The 22,167-nt window shown below is 45.5% G+C and overlaps 1 protein-coding gene across 2 annotated transcripts in view; it reads left to right on the top strand.

Moving 5' to 3' along the window:
* The window catches only part of pax5 (paired box 5), a 164,539-nt gene that overhangs the window by 99,036 nt on the left and 43,336 nt on the right, over positions 1-22,167 (top strand). The window lies entirely within an intron of this gene.

Raw genomic sequence — 22,167 nt, 5'->3', positions numbered from 1 at the left:
TTATTTTTAATGCATTGTAAGTCGTAAAGTACAGCAAGTAAGAGGTGGCTAACAATGCATCTAAAACAAAAAAACATTCAAAAAGTGCCAATATGTCCTGACCTGAATATTAACCATGTATTAGCGATAATGTTAACAAAAGTGCTAATGCAGACAAATAGAGCGGCTATATTGACATATTGAGCGGCTGCATCGCCTCTGAGTTGATGAAAGTTAATTCTTCATTATAAATCATGCCTCTCACCTGGATAGTAGAAGGTTGTGGACATAAACCGAAAAGTTGGTCAACATCCGACTTAGACTCCAAGGTGGCAAGAAAGATACGAAAAGACGCTCATTTGCGGAACCTTTTTTTTCTAACCTTTTGGGAGGATTACGATGAATACTTCATGGAAACTGGAAGATATAAACATCCCTTCAGTCTCTATCCCAGCGAGATTAGACATTGTACAGTAAGTGATTGTTTTATTATGTTGATGTCTTGTTTAGCACTTAGCAATACTGCTCCATGATGCTCCGTGTTTCACCAAAGCTGCATCTGTCTGGCACACAGCTTCTGAGACTCGTCAATCATCATCCTTGTATTTAGGCTCAAAAATAGAAGTATCTGATCATCATTTGTCCCAAAGTGGTCTTTTTTTTCTTTTTTTTTCTCACAAAGGTTTTTGGATGTTTTTTCTTCGAAAACTTTACAGGCTGAAAAGAGCACATTAAATTAATTCAATTTTTAGCTGACTCTTGCTAGTGTTTATCTACGACTTAGAATGCCTTAAAAGGATTTTGAATGATAGCCAAAATTCCAAATAAATATTCAGAGTGGCGAGTTATCGGCAGTGAAACAATATCAACACTAGTTCCTTATTTTCTTTTATTTCATAAAAGTGTTTGGGAAAAACAAAGTCAATAGTACACACTAAGTAAACAAACAAAAAGCTACTATATGCTACTCATTTAAATCCTTTGGTTTTGGAGGTTGTTCCCGGAATTTGAAATAACAACAAAAAATCGACTCTTATTAGTCTACTCATTAATTTTTATCAGCACACTTTCTGCCGTAACACACTTCTCCAACTTGATTTCTTCCAGTGATAGTACTCCTTGATTGTGATGCTTAAGATACTATGAAATGCTGTTTATTTGCTGTATTGGAGGTGATTATTATTAGTTTAGGGAAGCGGCTCCACACTGTGTATGGAGACACATAATTAGCTGCTAGCCACTCGTCAGTTGGTTTCATTCTACTAATACTATTACGTAATAAAAACATCAAAAAGTGGAATTCCAGAGCAAACGTGAAATTTAACAAGAAAAGGTTACAATTGGGATTCTAATAACACAAAGCTTCAATGCAGTGTTTTTTTCTTTACATTTTTTATCACTTAAAAAAAATATTATATTTTTCACATTTTTGACAATTACTTCACATCAGATATTTCACTTTGAAATATTTTTGGGGGGAAATGTTGCACATTTTGTGTTTTTGAGTAAAAAGAGAGGAGAAAAAAAATACTTATTTTGAACACTTTTATGAGTAGGACCCCTTTGAAGCCCCTATAATTTCAGAGGGATTGTTTTTCTGTCATTGCTTAAAAAATAATGAATCAAAATCGATACTTTTATGAATTATTGACCTATTGAAAGGCTCCAGTTACTTAGCATCAAATATTCCACTTTGAAAAACTGGGTTTTCTTCAACGAAGACACTAAACACATCAAAATGTAACTTTATATCAACAGATCTGAAGCCCATTTACAGATTTAAGCCTTGAAAAAAATATTTAATATATGAATTATTTTTAACATATTAATGAATGACACCCTTCTGGGACCAAACATGAGGGAATCCCTAATGGTTGGGAGGATGGATGGATGAATGGATGGACGAATGAAGGATGGAAGGAAAGATAGAAGAATGACAATAAGAATAAAAGGGATGGATGGGACTAATGGAAGGATAGAAGGATGAAGGATAAATGGATCAATTGCTGGATGGTTGGAAGGACAGAAGGATGGATGGATGAATGGAATAATGGATGAAGGATGGAAGGATAGGATGACTAGAAGAATAAAAGGGATGATAGGATGGATGGAAGAATAGAAGGATGGATGGATGGATGGTGGATGGATAGAAGGATAGATGGATGATGGATGGAAAAATAGAAAGATGGATGTTGGATGGATGAAGGATAGAAGGATGGAAGAATAAAAGGATATATAGAAGGTTGGTTGGATGGAAGGGTGGAAGGATAGAAGGATGACTAGAAGAATGATGGATGGATGAAGGATGGATGGAAGGATAGAAGAATGGGTGGAAGGATGAATAAAGGATGGATGAAGGGATGGAAGAATAGGGGGATGGATAGAAGAATAGAAAGATGGATAGAGGGGCGGATGGAAGGACAGAAGAATAATTTGATAGAAGGATGGATGGATTGAGGCAAGGATAGAAGGATGGATGGAAAGATAGAAGAATGGGTGGAAGGACGGATGGAGGGATGGAAGAATAGAAGGATGGATAGAAGGGCGGCTGAAGGACAGGAGAATAATTGGATAAAAGGAAGGATGGATGGATGTATGGATGGAGGGAAAGATAGAAGGATGGATGGAATAATAGGACAGTTGGATTGATGAATGGATGGAAGGATGATTGGATGGATATATAGATGAATATAAGGATGGTTGGATGTATGAATGACAGAATAATAGAAGGATGGATGGAACGATAGAAGGATGATGGATGGATGGATGAAAGCCAGAAGGACGGATGTTGGAAGGATAAAGGATTGATGAATGGATGATGGATAGTAGGATGGATGGATGGAAGGCTAGAACTATGGTTGAACGGAAGGGCGAATGGATGGTACAATTTATGGATTGATGGTTAGGATGGATGGAGGTAAGAATGTATGGAAGGATAGAAGGATGCATGGATGGATGAGCAGTGAGTATACCCAACATGCCATGCAACAAAGGAGCACCAGACAGTGCCTGAGTTGTTGTAGTTGCATTGAAATATTCCTCACTCTGTTTGCTGACACCCTCACTCTCAAGTGGAACGGGAGGTGTGGAATGGGAGGTGTGAGGTGGAATGGACAAGTGGAATGGAATGTGTGAAAGTGGAATGGACAGGTGGAATGGACAAGAAGGCTGGGTGTTGTGAAGTGGAATGGGATGTGTAAAAGTGGAATGGACAGGTGGATTGGGATGTGTGAAGTGGAATGGACAGGTGGAATGGGATGTGTGAAGTAGAATGGGAAGTGTGAAGTGGAATGGACAGGTGAATGGGAGGTTTGAAGTGGAATGGACAGGTGGAATGGGATGTGTGAAGTGAAATGGACAAGTAGGCTGGGAGGTGTGAAGTGGAATGGTATGAGTAAAAGTGGAATGGCCAGGTGGAATGAAAGGTGTGAAGTGGAATGGTTAGGTGGAATGGGATGTGTGAAGTAGAATGGGAGGTGTCAAGTGGAATGGACAGGTGAATGGGAGGTTTGAAGTGGAATGGACAGGTGGATTGAAAGTTGTGAAGTGGAACCGACAGGTGGAATGGGAGGTGTGAAGTGGAATGGACAGGTGGACTGGGAGGTGTGAAGTAGAATGAGAGGTGTAAAGTGGATTGGACAGGTGGAATGGGAGAAGTGGAATGGGAGGTGTAAATGGTATGGACAGGTGGAATGGGATGTGTGAAGTGGAATGGACAGGTGGATTGAGAGGTGTGAAGTGGAATGGACAGGTGGAATGGGAGGTGTGAAGTGGAATGGACAGGTGGATTGAGAGGTGTGAAGTGGATTGAGAGGTGGGAAGTGGAATGGACAGGTGGAATGGGAGGTGTGAATTGGAGTCAACAGGCGGATTGAGAGATGTGAAGTGGATTGAGAGGTGTGAAGTGGAATGGACAGGTGGAATGAGAGGTGTGAAGTGGAATGAACAGGTGGAATGAGAGGTGTGAAGGGGAATGAACAGGTGGATTGAGAGGTGAAGTGGATTGAGAGGTGTGAAGTGGAATGGACATGTGGAATGGGATGCGTGAAGTAGAATAGGAGGTGTAAAGTGGAATGGGGCGTGTGAATTGGAATGGACAGGTGGAATGGGGGGTTTGAAGTGGAATGGACAGGTGGAATGGGAGGTGTTAAGTAGAATGGACATGTGGAATGAGAAAAGAAGAAGAAGCTACCATTATTCCCTGAGTGGATATTTAGGGAAGTCCGTGTGCCCAAGACGATTCTCCCCACCTTTAAACACACGCCTCTTGTTCCACTTGCATTGAGTGTTTGAGTGCGGAGGGCAAGAGGACAGGCAGAAACACGGACAGGCAGTACCTTAGACCTCCAGGGCACGCCGGGGTCCATTGAGCGTGCGGCCAGCGACACGGAGAGTGGAGTGGTGCAGGGCGATTGGCTGAAGTGGCTCTATAGACTGCAACATAATAGCCATGCAGGTCACAACCACGTCAAGCCACTTGGGGTCTGGTGGGGAAGTAGGGCTGTTAAACCCTGGCTGGCCCTGGGGGTCAGACCGGCTTTAGGAGCACCCATTGTCATTCTAAATAGGTGTGCGCTCCCCTCCATCATCGGCCCTCCCACTTCTCCCAGTCTGAATTTCCCACAGGAGTTGATTGACAGTCATACCCTTAAGACTGACAGCTTGCTACCGGGGGCCCACATCCTTGGGTGTGCCTTGTAGGGCGGCCTTGCGGTCAACCGGGGGTACCAAGAACATCCTTTTGACTGCGAGGGCGCCCACTTCAGTCAGATGGGGTCCTGGTCAAAAGTTTACGTACACTTGTAACAAACATAATGTCATGGTTGTCTTGAGTTCCCAGTCATTTCTACAACTCTTCTTTTTTTGGGCACAAAAAACATTCATGAAGTTTGGTTATTTTATGAATGTATTTTGGCTCTACTGAAAATGTGAGCAATTCTGCTGGGTCAAAAGTATACATACAGCCATGTTAATGTTAGGTTACATGAGGGACAAGCGGTAGAAAATAGATGGATGCATGTCCCTTGGCAAGTTTTAGCACGATAAGGCAATACGTTTCTGCCTGTATTTTGACCACTCCTCTTGACAAAATTGGTGCAGTTCAGTTAAATTTGTCTTTTTTCTGACATTAACTTGTTTCTTCAGCATTGTCCACACATAGAAATATATACATGTCTTATATTTTGTTTGATTAAAAAAAGTTATTAATAGTGAAGACTTTGGGGAGGCCATTCTAAAACCTTCCTTCTACCCTGATTTAACCATTCTTTGGATAGAAGGAGAAGGATGGATGAATGACTGGATAAAGGATAGAACAATAGGTGGAAGTATGAATAGAAGGACGGATGGAGGATGGAAGGAAATAATGATGATGAAGGATGGAAGGATAGAATGAATAGAAGGATGGATAGGATGGATGGAAGAACAGAAAATTGGTTGTATGAATGGATGGATAGAAGGATGGATGAATGGGTGGAACGATGAATAGGATGGATGGAAGGAAAGGATGGATGAAGGATGGTTAGAAGAATAGAATGATAAAATGATGGATGGATGGATGGTTGGATGGATGATTGGATGGACAGTTGTATGAAGAACAAAAGGATGGATGGAGAATGGTTGGATGTATGAAGGACAGAAAGAAGGATAGTTGAAAGAATAGAAGGATGGATTAAGGATAGAAGGATGGATGTTGGAAGGATAAAGGATGGTTGGGTGTATGAAGGACATCATGAAGGATAGATGGAAAGATAAAAGGATGAATGGAGGATAGAAGAATGGAAAGATAGAATGCAAAGAAAAAAGAAGGATGGATAGGATGGATGGAAGAACAGAAGAGTGGTTGGATGAATGGGTGGAAGGATGAATAGGATGGATGTAAGGAAAGGGTGGATGAAGGATGGTTAGAAGAATAGAACAATGAATAGAACAGAAGGATGGGTGATAGAAGGATGGATGGAAGAATGAATGGATGGAAGGATGGTTGGATGGATGATTGGATGGACAGTTGTATGAAGAACAAAAGGATGGATGGAGGATGGTTGGATGAATGAAGGACAGAAGGAAGGATAGTTGGAAGAATAGAAGGACAAATGAAAGATAGAAGGATGGATGTTAGAAGGATAAAGGATGGTTGGGTGTCTGAAGGACATCATGAAGTATTGATGGAAAGATGGATGGATTGAAGGATAGAAGAATGGGTTGAAAGATAATAGGACCATTGGAGGTATGGAAGGATAGAAGGATGGATAGAAGGACTGATAGAAGGATAGGAGGGATGGGAAATCTTCATGGAAACTTGAAGATATAAACATCCCGTCAGTCTTTATCGGAGTGAGAGCAGACATTGTGCAGTGAGTGATGGGTGCATCATGTTGAGAGTTTGTATTTCTTACACATAGCAATATTGCTACATGATGCTTAATGTTTCACCGAAGCTGCATCTGTTTAGCACACAGCTTCTAAAACTTGTAGGTTATCGTCCTTATATTCAGGCTAAAAAAATTAAGTATATGGATAATCTATTGTCCCAAATTAGTCTGTTTTTCCTTTCTCACAAAGGTTTTTGGATATTTTGCCGAAAAGAACAAATACCATTAACTCTGATTCCAAATACACATCTGCAGGTACCCATTCATCCGTCTATTTTCTACTGCTTGTCCTTCAATAGGTAGAAAACGCTGGTTAATGTCTACTAATAAATGCCATTTTGGGCTCCTTATACACACACCATTAAAAAAAAAAAAAAAAAAATCCTGTATGTTGCACAGTACGTCTGACTATGGTAGTCGTAATACTCTGACAATACATCAAGCGGTGCGGCTTCGTAGTTCACCAAAGTTGTTGCTTAAACATTTTGACGGATTTTTGCGCGCCATGTGTATTGTTCTATACTCTCAATGAAACATCAAAGTTTGGTAGTTTGCTAGCGTTATTTATTCAATAGGCGTAAGTCAACCTGCAGCCCCCGCGTATCTCTTATGTGTGACTGCCATCTACTGGTCACACTTACCATTACACCATGTGTCAGGTTCATACACCGACAACATCTATTGGACAAGACAAGAATCAAAGGAAATCAAACAGAGACAGCCTCGTACAGCGTCACCAAACCGGTCTGACGAGGGAGTTCCACACCTCAACTTTTATTTGGGCCTTTTCTGGATACATAGCATTACATTACATTACGCAACTACTCCTAAGGGCAGGTGGTCATAAATCGCTGTTGCATTTGGTCATAAACAGTTCAAAGAAAAGGTGCCTGGAGCAATGTCAGGTCCTGCCTCCTCTCTGTTTTGTAGATCTTGGGTTTTCCCGTGGCTGTCAGTAGATCAAAGGAACCGACACCTCCCCGTCGCATCCCATCACACACAGTGGAGTTTTACAAGCCTTTTGCTTGATAAGATCAAAGTCAAGTTTTTTTTCTTCTCGCAGGGGACCTGAACTCAATGTAAAACAGATGTTGTGTTATAACTTCTATACAAGTATTCTGACACCATGTACCAAATAAAATTGTTTCCAGGTCGGTGAGCACAACCAGAAATAATTCTTACATTGGAAAATGAAAGGATATTAAGTGCGCCTTACATTCCTACTGGCATGTGGGATCATGACACGTATATTACTCAATACCTAAATATTATGTGTATTTTTTTTTAATCCCAATTAATAGTCCAAACAAAAAAATGTTTTTTTTAAATGAAGTTTTAAGTAAGTCTCACAACAGTGTATTAAAATGTGTTGGATGAATTTAGACAGTGAACAGGTGCTTTAATTAAAACCTTATAGAAACCAGTCGTGAGTTCAAACCCCGGCCGAGTCATACCAAAGACTATAAAAATGGGACCCATTACCTCCCTGCTTGGCACTCTGCATCAAGGGTTGGAAATGGGGGTTAAGTCACCCAAAAATGATTCCCGGGCGCGGCCACCGCTGCTGCTCACTGCTCCCCTCACCTCCCTGATCAAGGGTGATGGGTCAAATGCAGAGAATAATTTCGCCACACCTGGTGTGTAACAATCATTGGTACTCTAACTTTAACTTAACACACTGTTCATGTGTCTGTAGCTTTAATGCTAATGAGCTGTTTGGCCGCGCCCACTCCTGACAGGAAGCGCCCTTGTATGTACACATTGTAACTCTAACGCTACTTGGCCGACGTAGTTAGTCATACATCACAACTAAATAAGAACGATCTTCCATTTGTTCACGTTGCTTTAATAAATTATAGCAGTGAAATACAATAACAAAACATGTTATCAACGTATTCCTAAGTGCCGTCTGGCATAACTTCAACACGTCGTCCAATTCCTGTTTGCGTGTGTGTCACAATAATAGTACCGTGGTGCAACATTCTCTATCTCCCCCTGAGCCTTTAACATATGTAAACCAAGGCTGAAAAGTAATAATAAGCAGAAATGATTTGATAATCATTAATGAGAACATAACAAATGGTGATGAGGAACATAGAACTAACATTCACCACCCATAAACCCCTTAAATGTTACCCCATCTCATAGTCTTTATGCCAGGCAGGCGCGCCGGGCTTCCTGGTGGACCGGCGCAGGCCCACGGCTAATGTTGTAGCGGGCGACTGGGGAGGGGCAGTCGATGGGGCCGCAGGAGCAGGCGACGGCCTGGCGGGGGTACTGCGATCTGGGGTTGCAGGCGCGGTGGACCTCTCAGTGAGTTGGGAAGGGTCCATGGGAGGCCGGGCAGGTGGCAGGGTGGGCCGTGATGATACAGGGGGTTTCGACACCTTTGCAGGTAACGCCAAACTACTCAGGGGGTCAGGCAGCAGAGGCAGTGCAACAGGTGGCGGGATGCCAGTATGGGTTGCCAGGTCGTCATGAATGGATCGGGGGGTGGGCAGTTCATCGTGGACAGGAAGGAACTTGCGCAGAAATCTCCGGTTCCGAGGGGAGACCCTGTCCGACCCATCAATCTTGACGACGTACTGGTCATGCTGGCGCACCTTAACGACGCGGCCAGTCCTGTCCCACTTGTTGGGATGAGGCCTTGTCTGGTTCTGCACGCGTACGTGAACCCCCACTTTGAGGGGTGGCAGGCGCTTATTGTGCTCCGCCCAACTGTCGGCTGTACGGATGTGGCGTTTGTGGAGGGCCTCCTCTCTCAGCGTCAGTGTCTCACGCCATGTTGCATGGGGCTTGTACCTACCGGGCGGGATCGGGATGAAGTCCCGTATGGGCCGGCCAAAGATGCACATCGCAGGGGAAAGCTTTGTGACAGGGTCGGGCGTGTTGCGGTAGTGTAGTATCGCCCTCATCACAGAGTCAGTGTCCAGCTCCCCCTTCGGGCCAGGGCTGTCCGTGATCAGCCGCTTCATAGTCTTAACGCTGATTTCCGCGCGGCAGTTGCTGTGGGGGAAGGCTACAGACGAAAGGCGGTGGTGCACGCCCCATCTGCATAGAAAGGATCTGGTGTCGGCAGAGGTGAATTCCGGTCCACCGTCAGATGCTAGCTCCTCAGGCGTCCCATACGTGGCAAAGGCTCGGCGCAGGTGGCATATGAGGTCTGCTGCGCCGCCAGTCGACCTGGATATGAGTGGCCGGTTGGAGTAACGGTCCACGATTACTAGGTAGTGTACACCCCTATGGACGAAGAAGTCTGCGCATATAGCTTGGAAGGGGTACACAGGTAAAATGGGGGGAATTGGTGGCGCCGCAGGCTGAGAAGGTGCCATACGGTTGCAGAGTTCACAGTTAGTCCGGGTTGTGAGGATGTCGGCCGTCATACCTGGCCAGAACACAGACGATTCCGCACGGGCAGTCATCATGGAGACGCCCTGGTGAGCGGCGTGTAGGGCGTCGTGTACTTCGTCGCGGAGGGAGGGGGTGTTATCACTACTCTGTCCCCGTACAGCACTACTCCGTCCATCGACGTGATGTCCTCGCGGTACTGGTAGAAGCCACGGATCGCTGTGGGCATCTCTGTCCTGGACTCCGGGAAGCCGCCCATCGCTATCTCCTCCAGCGCGCGCATGTCGTCATCGCTGCTGGTAGCCTCTCTGACGCGGTCCCATGTCACGGACCGTAGTGACTCGAGTCCTGCAGCGCACCAGGTCAGGTCGCCACTCTCGTCATCACCGTTGTCATCCTCATCGCCATTGTCTGCAGTCCCTGTCTGTCGTATGAGGGACAGGATGTCGGTGTGTGTGCTGGGTGGAAGGTGGCCCATCATGGCGACACCGTCGTCCGGCAAGACCATGGGTGATGGGTTCCGAGTGCCAACTGGTCTGCGTGACATCGCGTCAGAGGCTCTGTTCTTCATGCCTGTTATATGTATCATGCGGAAGCGGTAACGCAGGGTCTTTTCCTTGAGGTTCCTGAGGCGGGGGTTGGGTATGTCGTCCAGCGCCCTGTCGCCAAGGAGTTTGAGGAGGGGCTTGTGGTCCACTGCTATGATGAGGTCTTTGCAGCCCAGCACGAAGTATCGTGATTTATCTAAGGCGTCGGCGACTCCCAGTGCCTCGCCTTCTATGGGAGCGTATCTGGGCTCAGCTGCGTGGGTAAATCGGCTGCCAACTAGGGTCACCTTCCAGCCATTAGTGCAACAGAAGGGTTTGACTGGGAGGCATAAACAATGCTTTTGGAATAACCAGAAGCCGACCCCTTCCTTTGACCAGTCCGTCGCGAGGCATGTGGGCTTGGATTTGTCAAAGATGCGGACGCCTCGCTCTATCTCCTGGACGGTCATCGCCTTGGACTCGCGGAAGACCTCCTCCAGCTCCGGGGACCACTCGAAGCGCACGCATGCTGCAGGAGCTTCCGGAACGGTTGCATGCGCTCGGCCATACTGAAGGCATAAGCCACCTGGTTGACAAGGCCGAACAATGACCTGACGTTGGTGATGTTTCGTGGCCGGGGAAAGTCTCTGATTGCGTACAGGTAACGACTGCATGGCCGTACGTCGGTCATGGTGATGGTGAAGCCGGCAAAGTCCACTGTGGGAGAGGCGAAGACGAACTTCTCAGGGTTGAGGATGATGCCATTCCTGCCGCAGACGTCGAGCCATGGCACGGCCTGGAAGTAGGCTTTTTCAATGTCGTCAGCCCACAGTAACGTATCGTCCACACACTTGGTCTTGTTACCAATGTCCGTGACTACCTCGTCATATCGCCGTGAGTAGCCGTCTCCTGACGCTATGTATCCCTGCGGGGCTGAGAGGTATCGGTACCTCCCCCATGGGGTGATGAACGTTGTCTTGTGGCGATCATCCTCGTGTAATGGGACGCTGTGGTAGCCATTCCAGGCGTCGAATACAGTTTTGTACATGCCACTGGGCACCGGCCTCGCCTGGTGGAAGGGGGACTGTTTGTGGTGAGTTTCAAGAACAGCATGTTTGTTCAGGGCTTGGAAGTCAACTGTGCGCCGTGGCTTGCCGTTCTTTTTTGCACATATTACCATGCGGTGACACCATGTTACCGGTGTGCCAACCGGCACCTCCTCCAGTACGCCGAGACGAACGTCTTGGTCGAGGCCAGCCTTCACCTCGCTCTGCCAGTGTATGGCTACTGGGATGGGTGTGTGGTGGGCCACTGGCGTTGCCTCGTTATCGAGCATGAGGCAAAGTGGTGGGCCAGACATCCTGGGCAGGGGCTGGTGAGGGCATGTGTTAAACGTACTCTGAGCATACAGCTTCAGGAGGTGTGCCCGTAGCGCCTCCCTGTTGGCCTCTGTAGCTGGCATGGGGAGCGTAGTAGGTTTGACTGGAGGCTCTGCGCGTCGGGGGCAGTTACATGGCTCCGAGGTCGCCAGGTTGACCTCACCCAGAGTTGGGAACTTGTCAGATATCATGCCGAGATCCACGCAGGCTGTGCGAGACAGAAATATGCGGTCTGAGGTGTCGGTCACATATGCTATCTGGCGCGTTTCCAGCCTCCGGGCGTCGCTGCTGCTGCCAGCGAATCTGATGATGGCGGCCCCAAGGATGCGTATACCTTCATTGTTCGCGGCTCTCATGGTCATTGATACAGGGATGAGGTCGTCTGTGCTCAGACCTAGTTGCTGGGCGACCTTGACGCCGATCAGACAGCTCTGGCACCCTGTGTCAGCCATGGCGGGTAGGGTTACAGCACGGGTGTGCTTTCGAAGGTCGAGTCCCAGCGCTTTGTAATCTTCACGCTCGATGGCGAGGGTGAGGCGGATGTATGGCTGTGGGTTGGATGAGCGTTTCGTCCACTTGTCGCACATATCATCATAAAGGTGGTGGGCCAAGGGCAGTGTGCAGATCTTGTCGTGGGCGCTGTCCATTGTGAGTGTGCACAGTTCTACGTGCGCTGCTGTCTGTTGTTCCTCGTGCGCCCCATCAGCCTCTTCTGGGGGCGGTCTGGATGGGCGGCCGCCCAGACAGACTCTGTCAAGGTGATTTTGCCGATTGCATTTCTTGCACGTCTTGCCATATGCAGGGCATTCAGCGCGCCGGACGCGCCACTGCGGTGTCTTGCCATGACCTGTTCCACCACAATAGACACAGGGCTCCTCAGGTTTCGTTTTAGTTTTTTCTGCCCTTTGGCCCCCTTTGCTGCGGACGTCTTGCTGTTTCCCTCGCCGATATGAACTGCTGATCGAGTCTGTATTTTGGGTGTCAAGCAGGCGTGAGGCTGAGCGCTTCCCTGATTCTTTAGGTTCAATGTACTCTACCATGTCTTTTAATGGCATATTTTGATTTTTCTCGCCCAATAAATCCAGCTGTATCTCTTGGTCCGCTATGCCCCGAGCGATCACATCACGCAGTATTTCCTCTGTGAAATCATTCATTTGGCCACAGTCCTCTTTTGTGCATTTCATTTTGTATTTGCATGTGCCAGCCTGCCCTTTTAAACGAGCGTGGAATGACCTGATGGGCTCCTCGTGTCCCTGCCGCATGTTGGATAGGGCCACCCTGGCCACCATGATGATTTCTGCACGGACGGCGAGTGCTTTCATAGCCAAAAGAACATCCTTTTCATCACTATCCACGAGGCTTTTGCCAGCTGCGCGAGTGAGGTCTTTTCTTAGCTCCTCCTCGCAGCACTCGAGTAGCTGCGTGACTACGTCAGAACCGGTTAATTTGGTTCCTCTTTTGTATTCGTCCCAGCGGGTTAAGAAATATGACCACGTCTCGGCCGTTCCCGCCAACGCGATGGAGGGTCGCTTGAGCTTCTCTACCTTAGCATTCATGTGTGGCTCCCTGGGGGGTGCAGTGTGTGTGGTCGCATGGATGTTCAGCATCGCCGCCACCACTGCCGCCTCTTCGTGCCGAGCCGTGTATTCACAATTTGCGATAGGGCAATGTACCTCCATTGTTGGTTTTACTGGTTTGCGTTTCACCTTCTTTGTTTTGATGACTCACTCACTCTTCGGTCAATGGCGTGAATGCATTCGCCGCTCGCTCATGTGTTGTTTGCATTCCGATGTCGGCAAACTCCGTTTGATAAAGTCCATGTTTTGTTATAAATAAGAACGATCTTCCATTTGTTCACGTTGCTTTAATAAATTATAGCAGTGAAATACAATAACAAAACATGTTATCAACGTTATTTTAAGTGCCGTCTGGCATAACTTCAACACGTTGTCCACTTCCTGTTTGCGTGTGTGTCACAATAATAGTACCGTGGTGCAACATTCTCTAACAACAATGAGTGGACACGATTTGCTGGAACATCATCAACAGACAATTTTGTAAAACAAGGGAACTTTGAGGAGTGGAAAAAGTTCCATCCCGCGAAAGGAAAGCCTTCATCAATAGACTAATCCTCCCTCCTTTTTTTTCTCTCCATCTTCCCTGGCGCTCTTGTCCTAACTCTCCCCCGATTAGGCCGCTCAAATCATTTGTGGTGGAAGGTGTGTCTGCATGTGTGCCTGTCGCACAGAGTTCATTTGAATTTCCCTTCAATCACTTCCCATTAGCCGGGCGATAAATCAGCTCCGATGATGCGCCCCCCACCCCCCTGCTTTGCAGCAACACTACACTGGGTCCTAATGCCCACCCCGTTTCCCAACAGATCTCTTACCTTGTCATGTCAGGTGGAATTATTTTCCATTCAAGGGACGGCGTGGCGCGGTGGGAGTGGCCGTGCGCAACCCGAGGGTCCCTGGTTCAATCCCCACCTAGTACCAACCTCGTCACATCCGTTGTGTCCTGAGCAAGACACTTCACCCTTGCTCCTGATGGGTGCTGGTTAGCGCCTTGCATGGCAGCTCCCTCCATTAGTGTGTGAATGTGTGTGTGAATGGGTAAATGTGGAAGTAGTGTCAAAGCGCTTGAGTACCTTGAAGGTAGAAAAGCGCTATACAAGTACAACCCATTTATCATTTATCATTCTTGCTTGATGTACAGCTTTAGTTGTTCAACAGTCCGGGGTCTCCGTTGTGGTATTTTAGGCTTCATAATACGCCACACATTTTCAGTGGGAGACAGGTCTGGACTACTAGTACCCGCACTATTTTACTATGAAGCCACGCTGTTGTAACACGTGGCTTCGCATTGTCTTGCTGAAATAAGCAGGGGCGTCCATGATAACGTTGCGTGGATGACAAGATATGTTGCTCCAAAACCTGTATGTACCTTTCAGTATTAATGGTACTTTCACAGTTGTGTAGGTTACCCATGCCTTGGGCACTAATACACCCCCATACCATCACAGATGCAGGCTTTTCAACTTTGCGCCTATAACAATTTGGATGGTTATTTTCCTCTTTGTTACGGAGGACACGACGTCCTCCGTTCTAAAAAACAATTTGAAATGTGGACTCGTCAGACCACAAAACACTTTTCCAATTTGCGTCGGTCCATCTTAGTTGAGCTTGGGCCCAGCAAAGCTGGCGGTGTTTGTGGGTGTTGTTGATAAATGGCTTTTGTTTTGCACGGTAGAGCTTTAACTTGCACTTACAGATGTAGCGACAAACTGTATTTAGTGACAGTGGTTTTCTAAAGGGTTCCTGAGCCTATGTGGTGATATCCTTTAGAAATTGATGTCGCTTTTTGATACAGTGCCGTCTGAGGGATCGAAGGTCACGGTCATTCAATGTTGGTTTCCGGCCATGCCGCTTACGTGGAGTGATTTCTCCAGATTCTCTAAACCTTTTGATGATATTGTGGACCGTAGATGTTGAAATCCCTAAATTTCTTTGAGAAACGTTGTTCTTAAACTGTTTGACTATTTGTTCACACAGTTGTGGACAAAGGGGTGTACCTCGCCCCATCCTTTCTTGTGACGGACTGAGCATTTTTTGGGAAGCTGTTTTTATACCCAATCATGGCACCCACCTGTTCCCAATTAGCCTGCACACCTGTGGGATGTTCCAAATGAGTGTTTGATGAGCATTCTTCAACTTTATCAGTATTTATTGCCACCTTTCCCAACTTCCTAGTCACGTGTTGCTGGCATCAAATTCTAAAGTTAATGATTATTTGCACAAAATGAGATGTTTATCAGTTTGAACATCAAATAGTTTGTGTTTGTAGCATATTCAACTGAATATGGGTTGAAAATGATTTGCAAATCATTGTATTCCGTTTATATTTACATCTAACACAATTCCCCAATTCATATGGAAGCGGGGTTTGTATATATATATATATATATATATATATATATATATATATATATATATATATATATACACACATTATATTGATATTGTCAAGTTTGGACATGGATTGTGTGTGCTTCTTCGACGCAGCGGGATTACAGGACGAGCCAGGCGTGAATTAAGGTACATGTTTGTTTTTATTAATACTCAAAATACAAAAAAAAGGCAACCAAGGACGCGCTTTGTGGCGGATAAAAATATATACTATACTTAAAACAAAAGATACTATCAAAGACATAAATACAAAAAAAAACTTACTTGGCGTGGATGAATCAAAAAGCATGGCATGAGGTATGTAAGGCAATGAAAGTTAATGTTCCCAGACTGATGGACAGAAAGAAATTGACTTATTTAGTGGCTGTGATCATTAGGAACAGGTGCGGGACTGAGGGCATGGGCGTGACAAGGAGACCAGGTGGAAACTAATGGGTTACTATGGAAAAACAAAACCAGGAAGTGTAAAACGGGAAATAAGAGTCCAAATACAAAACAAACATGATCAAACTTAAAACTGAATTACAGGTATGACAGATATAATGAATATCTAATCAACATTTTGATATTAAGAGTATGTGAAAGTTTCACCTCCGTGACGACCTCCTTAAAGTTTAGTAATCAATCAGCAGCTAAAATGCGCCAAACGTGAAGAAGTGTGGAGAGAGTTTTCTGCATTTTTCCCATAATGCTTTGCAGGGGAACACCAATCGGGTGTAACTTTGAATTATGCTTCGTGCTTAGACACTTAAAAAAAAAAAAAGTACCCAACAAGTTCAGCGAGTGTGAAGATCATGTGCGCCAGGTTGTTTGGATTGGGCGCAGGCTGTGTACACTTCAAAGCTCAAATCATGGTCATTAACTGGAATCGCTCAAAAAGTCCACAAGATGGCGGGGAGCTTGCAGCGATTATGCGGTCAATCGTTGACAGAAACTCCAAATTAAACTGGTGACATGTCGCCGGCCAAACTGAAGACGACGGCTGAACCAGCAATACGCCAATCCACCGCGCTCACATCTTGAGTGCTTTCCTATTACCCCCGATTCCCTTTTTTTTCAGTTTGTGGCCCATCTGCAAGACTTGTGTTGGTTTAGGCTCCAGCCTCTCTCCATCAAGAGAGCAGCAGAAGGTAAAGGGGGGCGCGGCACGCACACAGACATGGGGAAATAGACAGCAATTTGGGGAACAGAGGAAAGGGGAAATGCCATTATGCAAATGTTCTCCTGCGACACCACCAGACAGAGTGTGTGTGTGTGTGTGTGTGTGTGTGTGTGTGTGTGTGTGTGTGTGGTGGGGGGGTCGATTAGGCCTTATCTGTTATTGATGTGAGATGTGGACCAAAGCCTTGCCTCTCTCTCTCTCTCTTACAACCACTCATACTACTTGTGTCGCTTCTCTTTTCATTTGATCAGTGTTTTTCAACCACTGTGCAGCATCTCGCCTATTTGGGTTAAAAATACATATTATATGCAAACCGTATTAGCGGTGGCGGTGGGTGTTGGAGCCTATCTCAGCTGCATTTGGGCGGAAGGAGGGTTACACGCTGGACAAGTCGCCGACACACACAGACAACACTAGGGCCAATTTAGTGTTGCCAATCAATCGATCCCCAGGTGCATGTTTTTGGAGGCGGGAGGAAGCCTGAAGGAGCCCAAGCCCGGGATTGAACTTGGGACTACTCAGGACCTTATTGTGAGACACATGCACTAACCCCTTAACCACCGCGCTGTCCTTTAACCAGTAATTATGTCCTCCTCTCCTGCACTTAAAGTCTATAAAGACATAGATGACAGAGTCTGGTGTGGATGAACTTGACCGGCCTGTACAGAGTCCTGACCTGAACCCGAAACCTTGAAATCTACCCAGGTAGTAAGGGTGTAACGATCCTTCCATTTATATTTCCGAAAGTAATTGGCCACCTGTCTAGACTCACATATGAACTTGAAGTGCCATCCCATTCCTAACCCATAGGGTTCGATATGAAGTGGGTCCACCTTATGCCGCTATTACAGCTTCAACTCTTCTTGTAAGGCTATCCACAAGGTTGCGGAGTGTGTTTATTGGCGATGGTGGAGAAGGCCTGGCTCTCAGTCTCCGTTCTAATTCATCCCCAAGGTGCTCTATCGGGTTCGTGTCAAGACTCTGTGCAGGGCAGTCAAGTTCATCCACACCAGACTCTGTCATCCGTGTCTTTATGGATCTTGCTTTGTGTACTGGTGCACAGTCATGTTGGAAGAAGAAGAGGCCCTCTCCAAACTGTTTCCACCAGGTTGGGAGCATGGAATTGTCCAAAATGTTTTGGTGTCCTGGAGCATTCAAAGTTCCTATTACTGGAACTAAGGGGCCAAGCACAACTGATGAAAAACAACCCCACACCATAATTCCATCCATCCATCCGTTTTCTACCCCTTATCCCATTTGGGGTTGTGGGGGGTGCTCAGCTGCATTCGGGCGGAAGGCGGCATACACCCTGGATAAGTCGCCACCTCATTGCAGGGCCAACATAGACAGACAACACTAGGGCCAATTTAGTATACCCCAATCAACCTATCCCCGGGTGCATGTTTTTGGAGGCGGGAGGAAACCGGAGTACCCACGCAGTCACAGGGAGAACATGCAAACTCCACACAGAAAGATCCCGAGCCTGGGATTGAACTCGAGACTACACGGGACCTTCGTATTGAGGCACATGCACTAACCCCTGTGCCACTGTGCTGCCCGAAAAACAGTAATTATAATCTCTTCTCCTGACTCATGACTGTGCACCAATGCACAAAGCAAGGTCCATAAGTGAATTATATTTATATAGCGCTTTTCTCTAGTGACTCAGAGTGCTGTACATAGCCATCTATCCATTACCTACCGGAAAGCGGGGCGCTAGTGCCTATCTTGCGCTTTACATAGTGGAACCCAATATATAAGTTACATTTTTAAACCAGTGTGAGTGGCACTGGGAGCAGGTGGGTAAAGTGCCTTGCCCAAGGACACAACGGCAGTGACTAGGATGGCAGAAGCGGGGCTCGAACTTGGAACCCTCAAATTGCTGGCACAGCCACTCTACCGACCGAGCTACACCGTAAATACATGGATGACAGAGTCTGGTGTGGATGAACTTGACTGGCCTGCACAGAGTCCTGACCTGAACCTGATAAAAGTTCAAGTTAAAGCTAAAGTACCAGTGATTGTCTCACACACACACTAGGTGTGGTGAAATTTGTCCTCTGCATTTGACCCATCCCCTTGTTCACCCCCTGGGAGGCGAGGGGAGCAATGGGCACCTGCCTTGACTCACATATGAACTTGAAGTGCCATCCCATTCCTAAAACCCATAGGGTTCTATATGATGTGGGTCCTCTTTTTGCAGCTATTCCAACTTCAACTCTTTTGGGAAGGCTGTCCACAAGGTTACGGAGTGTCTTTTTAGGAATTTTCCACTGTTCTTCCAAAAGCACATTGACGTTGGTGGAGAAGGCCTGGCTCTCAGTCTCCCAAGGTGTTCTATCGGGTTCAGGTCAAGACTCTGTGCAAGCCAGTCAAGTTCATCCACACCAGACTCTGGCATCTGTGTCTTTATGGATCTTGCTTTGTGCACTGGTGCACAGTCATGTTGGAAGAGGAAGGTGCTCGCCCCAAATTGTTTCCACTAGGTTGGGAGCTTAGGATTGTCCAAAATGTTTTGGTATTCTGGAGCATTCAAAGTTCCTTTCACTGGAAATAAAGGGCCAAGCACAACTGATGAAAATCAACCCCACACCTTAATTTCATCCATTTTTCTACCGCTTGTCCCGTTTGGGGTCGTGGGGGGCGCTGGCGCCTATCTCAGCTGCATTCGGGCGGAAGGTGGGGTACACCCTGGACAAGTCACCACTTCATCGCAGGGCCAACACAGGAAGACAACACTAGGGTTAATTTAGTGTTGCCAATCAACCTATCCCCAGGTGCATGTTTTTGGAGGCGGGAGGAAGCCGGAAAGTTCCCGAGCCCGGGATTGAACTCGGGACTACTCGGGACCTTCATACTCTGATGCACATGCACTAACCCCTGTTCCACCATGCTGACCAAAAAACAGTAGTTATAATCTCCTCTCCTGCACATAAAGTCCATAAAAACATGGATGACAGAGTCTGGTGTGGATGAACTTGACTGGCCTGCACAGAGTCCTGACCTGAACCCGATAGAACATCTTTGAGAGGAATTGGAACGGAGACAGAGAGCCAGGCTTTCTCGACAAACATCAGTGTGTGACCTTAGACGAGAAATACATGTTTGGGGCATCTTTTAAAAAAATGTTTTAACCTGGGTGGGCATTATAATTAATTCTTCATGTAAACGAGAAGATACAAACATCCCGTCGGTCTTTATCCCAGTGAGAGCAGACATTGTACAGTAAGTGATTTGTTTTTTTATGTTTGTATATCTTGTTTAGCGCTTAGCAATGCTGCTACATGATGCTTAGTGTTTGACTAAAGCTGCATCTGTTTAGCACACATCTTCTAAAACTTGTTGATCATCCTCTTTATATTCAGGCTCAAAAATAGAAGTGTGTGGACCATCGTTTGTCTGTCATCAAGTCTGTCATTATTAGTAATGTTGTTGAAAGGAAAAGCAAACGTTGTGATATGTCGCCGTATGCTTGAAATCATACATAATATGACATTCTTATAAATGTTACTATAACATTGATGAAGATTTTAGGATGTTTTTTAAAGTGCTTTAGAGTGACTCACATTGGCTTCCTTGTTAGCTGACTTTTGCTGGTGTTTTTTATGATTTAGAATGCATTAAAAAAGGGAAAAATCTTATAGTTTTACTTAAGGATTGTGAATGATAGACAAAATGAAATCTCCTCACATCGCACAGGTGTACTTTATGGGTGAAGAGTGACTTGCATTAGCTCCCCTGTTAGCTGACTTTTGCTAGTGTTTTTTATGATTTAGAATGCATTAACAAAGGGAAAACTCTCTTTTAGTGTTACGTAAGGATTGTGAATGATGGACAAAATGAGATCTTACATCGCACAGGTGTACTTTATAGGTGAAGAATGACTTGCATTGGCTCACTTATTAACTGACTGTTGCTAGTGTTTTTTTATGATTTAGAATGCACTAAAAAAGGGAAACATCTCTTAGTTTTACGTAAGGATTGTGAATGATAGACTAAATGAGATCTCCTCACATCGCGCAGGTGTACTTTATGGGTGAAGAGTGACTCGCATTGGCTCCCTTGTTAGCTGACTTTTGCTAGTGTTTTTTTTATGATTTAAAATGCATTAAAAAAGGGAAAAACCTTTTAGTTTTATGTAAGGGTTGTGAACGATAGGCAAAATGAGATCTCACATTGCACAGGTGTACAAAATGGGTGAAGAGTGACTCGCATTGGCTCCCTTGTTAGCTGACCTTTGGTAGTGTTTTTTTATGATTTAGAATGCATTAAAAAAGGGGAAAACCTCTTAGTTTTACATAAGAATTGTGAATGATAGACACAATGAGATCTCCTCATCGCGCAGGTGTACTTTGTGGGTGAAGAGTGACTCGCATTGGCTCCCTTCTTAGCTGACTTTTGCTAGTGTTTTTTATGATTTAGAATGCATTAAAAAAGGGAAAAACCTATTTTACTTTTATGTAAGGATTGTGAATGATAGACAAAATCAGATCTCACATTGCACAGGTGTACTTTATGGGTGAGGAGTGACTTGCATTGGCTCCCTTGTTAGCTGACTTTTGCTATTGTCTTTTTATGAATTAGAATGCACTAAAAAAGGGAAAAATCTCTTAGTTTTACGTAAGGATTGTGAATGACTGACAAAATGAGATCTCACATCGCGCAGGTGTACTTTATGGGTGAAGAGTGACTCACATTGGCTCCCTTGTTAGCTGACTTTTGCTAGTGTTATTTTATGATTTAGAATGCATTAAAAAAGGGAAAAACCTTTTAGTTTTACGTAAGGATTATGTGTGATGGACAAAATCAGATCTCACATTGCACAGGTGTACTTTATGGGTGAAGAGTGACTTGCATTGGTTCCCTTGTTAGCTGACTTTTGCTAGTGTTTTTTTAAGATTTAGAATGCATTAAAAAGGAAAAAAAACTCTTAGTTTTACGTAAGGATTGTGAATGATAGACAAAATGAGATCTACTCACATCGCACAGGTGTACTTTATGGGTGAAGAGTGACTCGCATTGGCTCCCTTGTTAGCTGACTTTTGCTAGTGTTATTTTATGATTTAGAATGCATTAAAAAAGGGAAAAACCTTTTAGTTTTATGTAACGATTGTGAACGATAGGCAAAATGAGATCTCCTCACATCATGCAGATGTACTTTATGAGTGCGATTTCGTTGTGGCTTGTGCAGCCCTTTGAAACACTCGTGATTTCGGGCTCAATAAGTAAACATTGATTGATTGATTGATTGAGCCCTCCATGGTGCTGAAAGGCACTTACTCGAAACAACTTCCTCCGACTCGCCCCAAAATCTACCTCACCCTGCCTCCGTTTATCGCGGGCCCTCCCCGCCCCCCAACCAGCCCCTCACAACCTCCCAGGCTCAACCCCCCCGCAGCTGCGTCCCTGCTCTCTGATGAGGGCCGCCGGTGCCGT

The sequence above is a fragment of the Nerophis ophidion genome, linkage group LG01 (assembly GCF_033978795.1).
Source record: "Nerophis ophidion isolate RoL-2023_Sa linkage group LG01, RoL_Noph_v1.0, whole genome shotgun sequence".
Lineage (NCBI taxonomy): Eukaryota > Metazoa > Chordata > Actinopteri > Syngnathiformes > Syngnathidae > Nerophis > Nerophis ophidion.
This window is presented reverse-complemented; position numbering and strand designations above follow the sequence as displayed.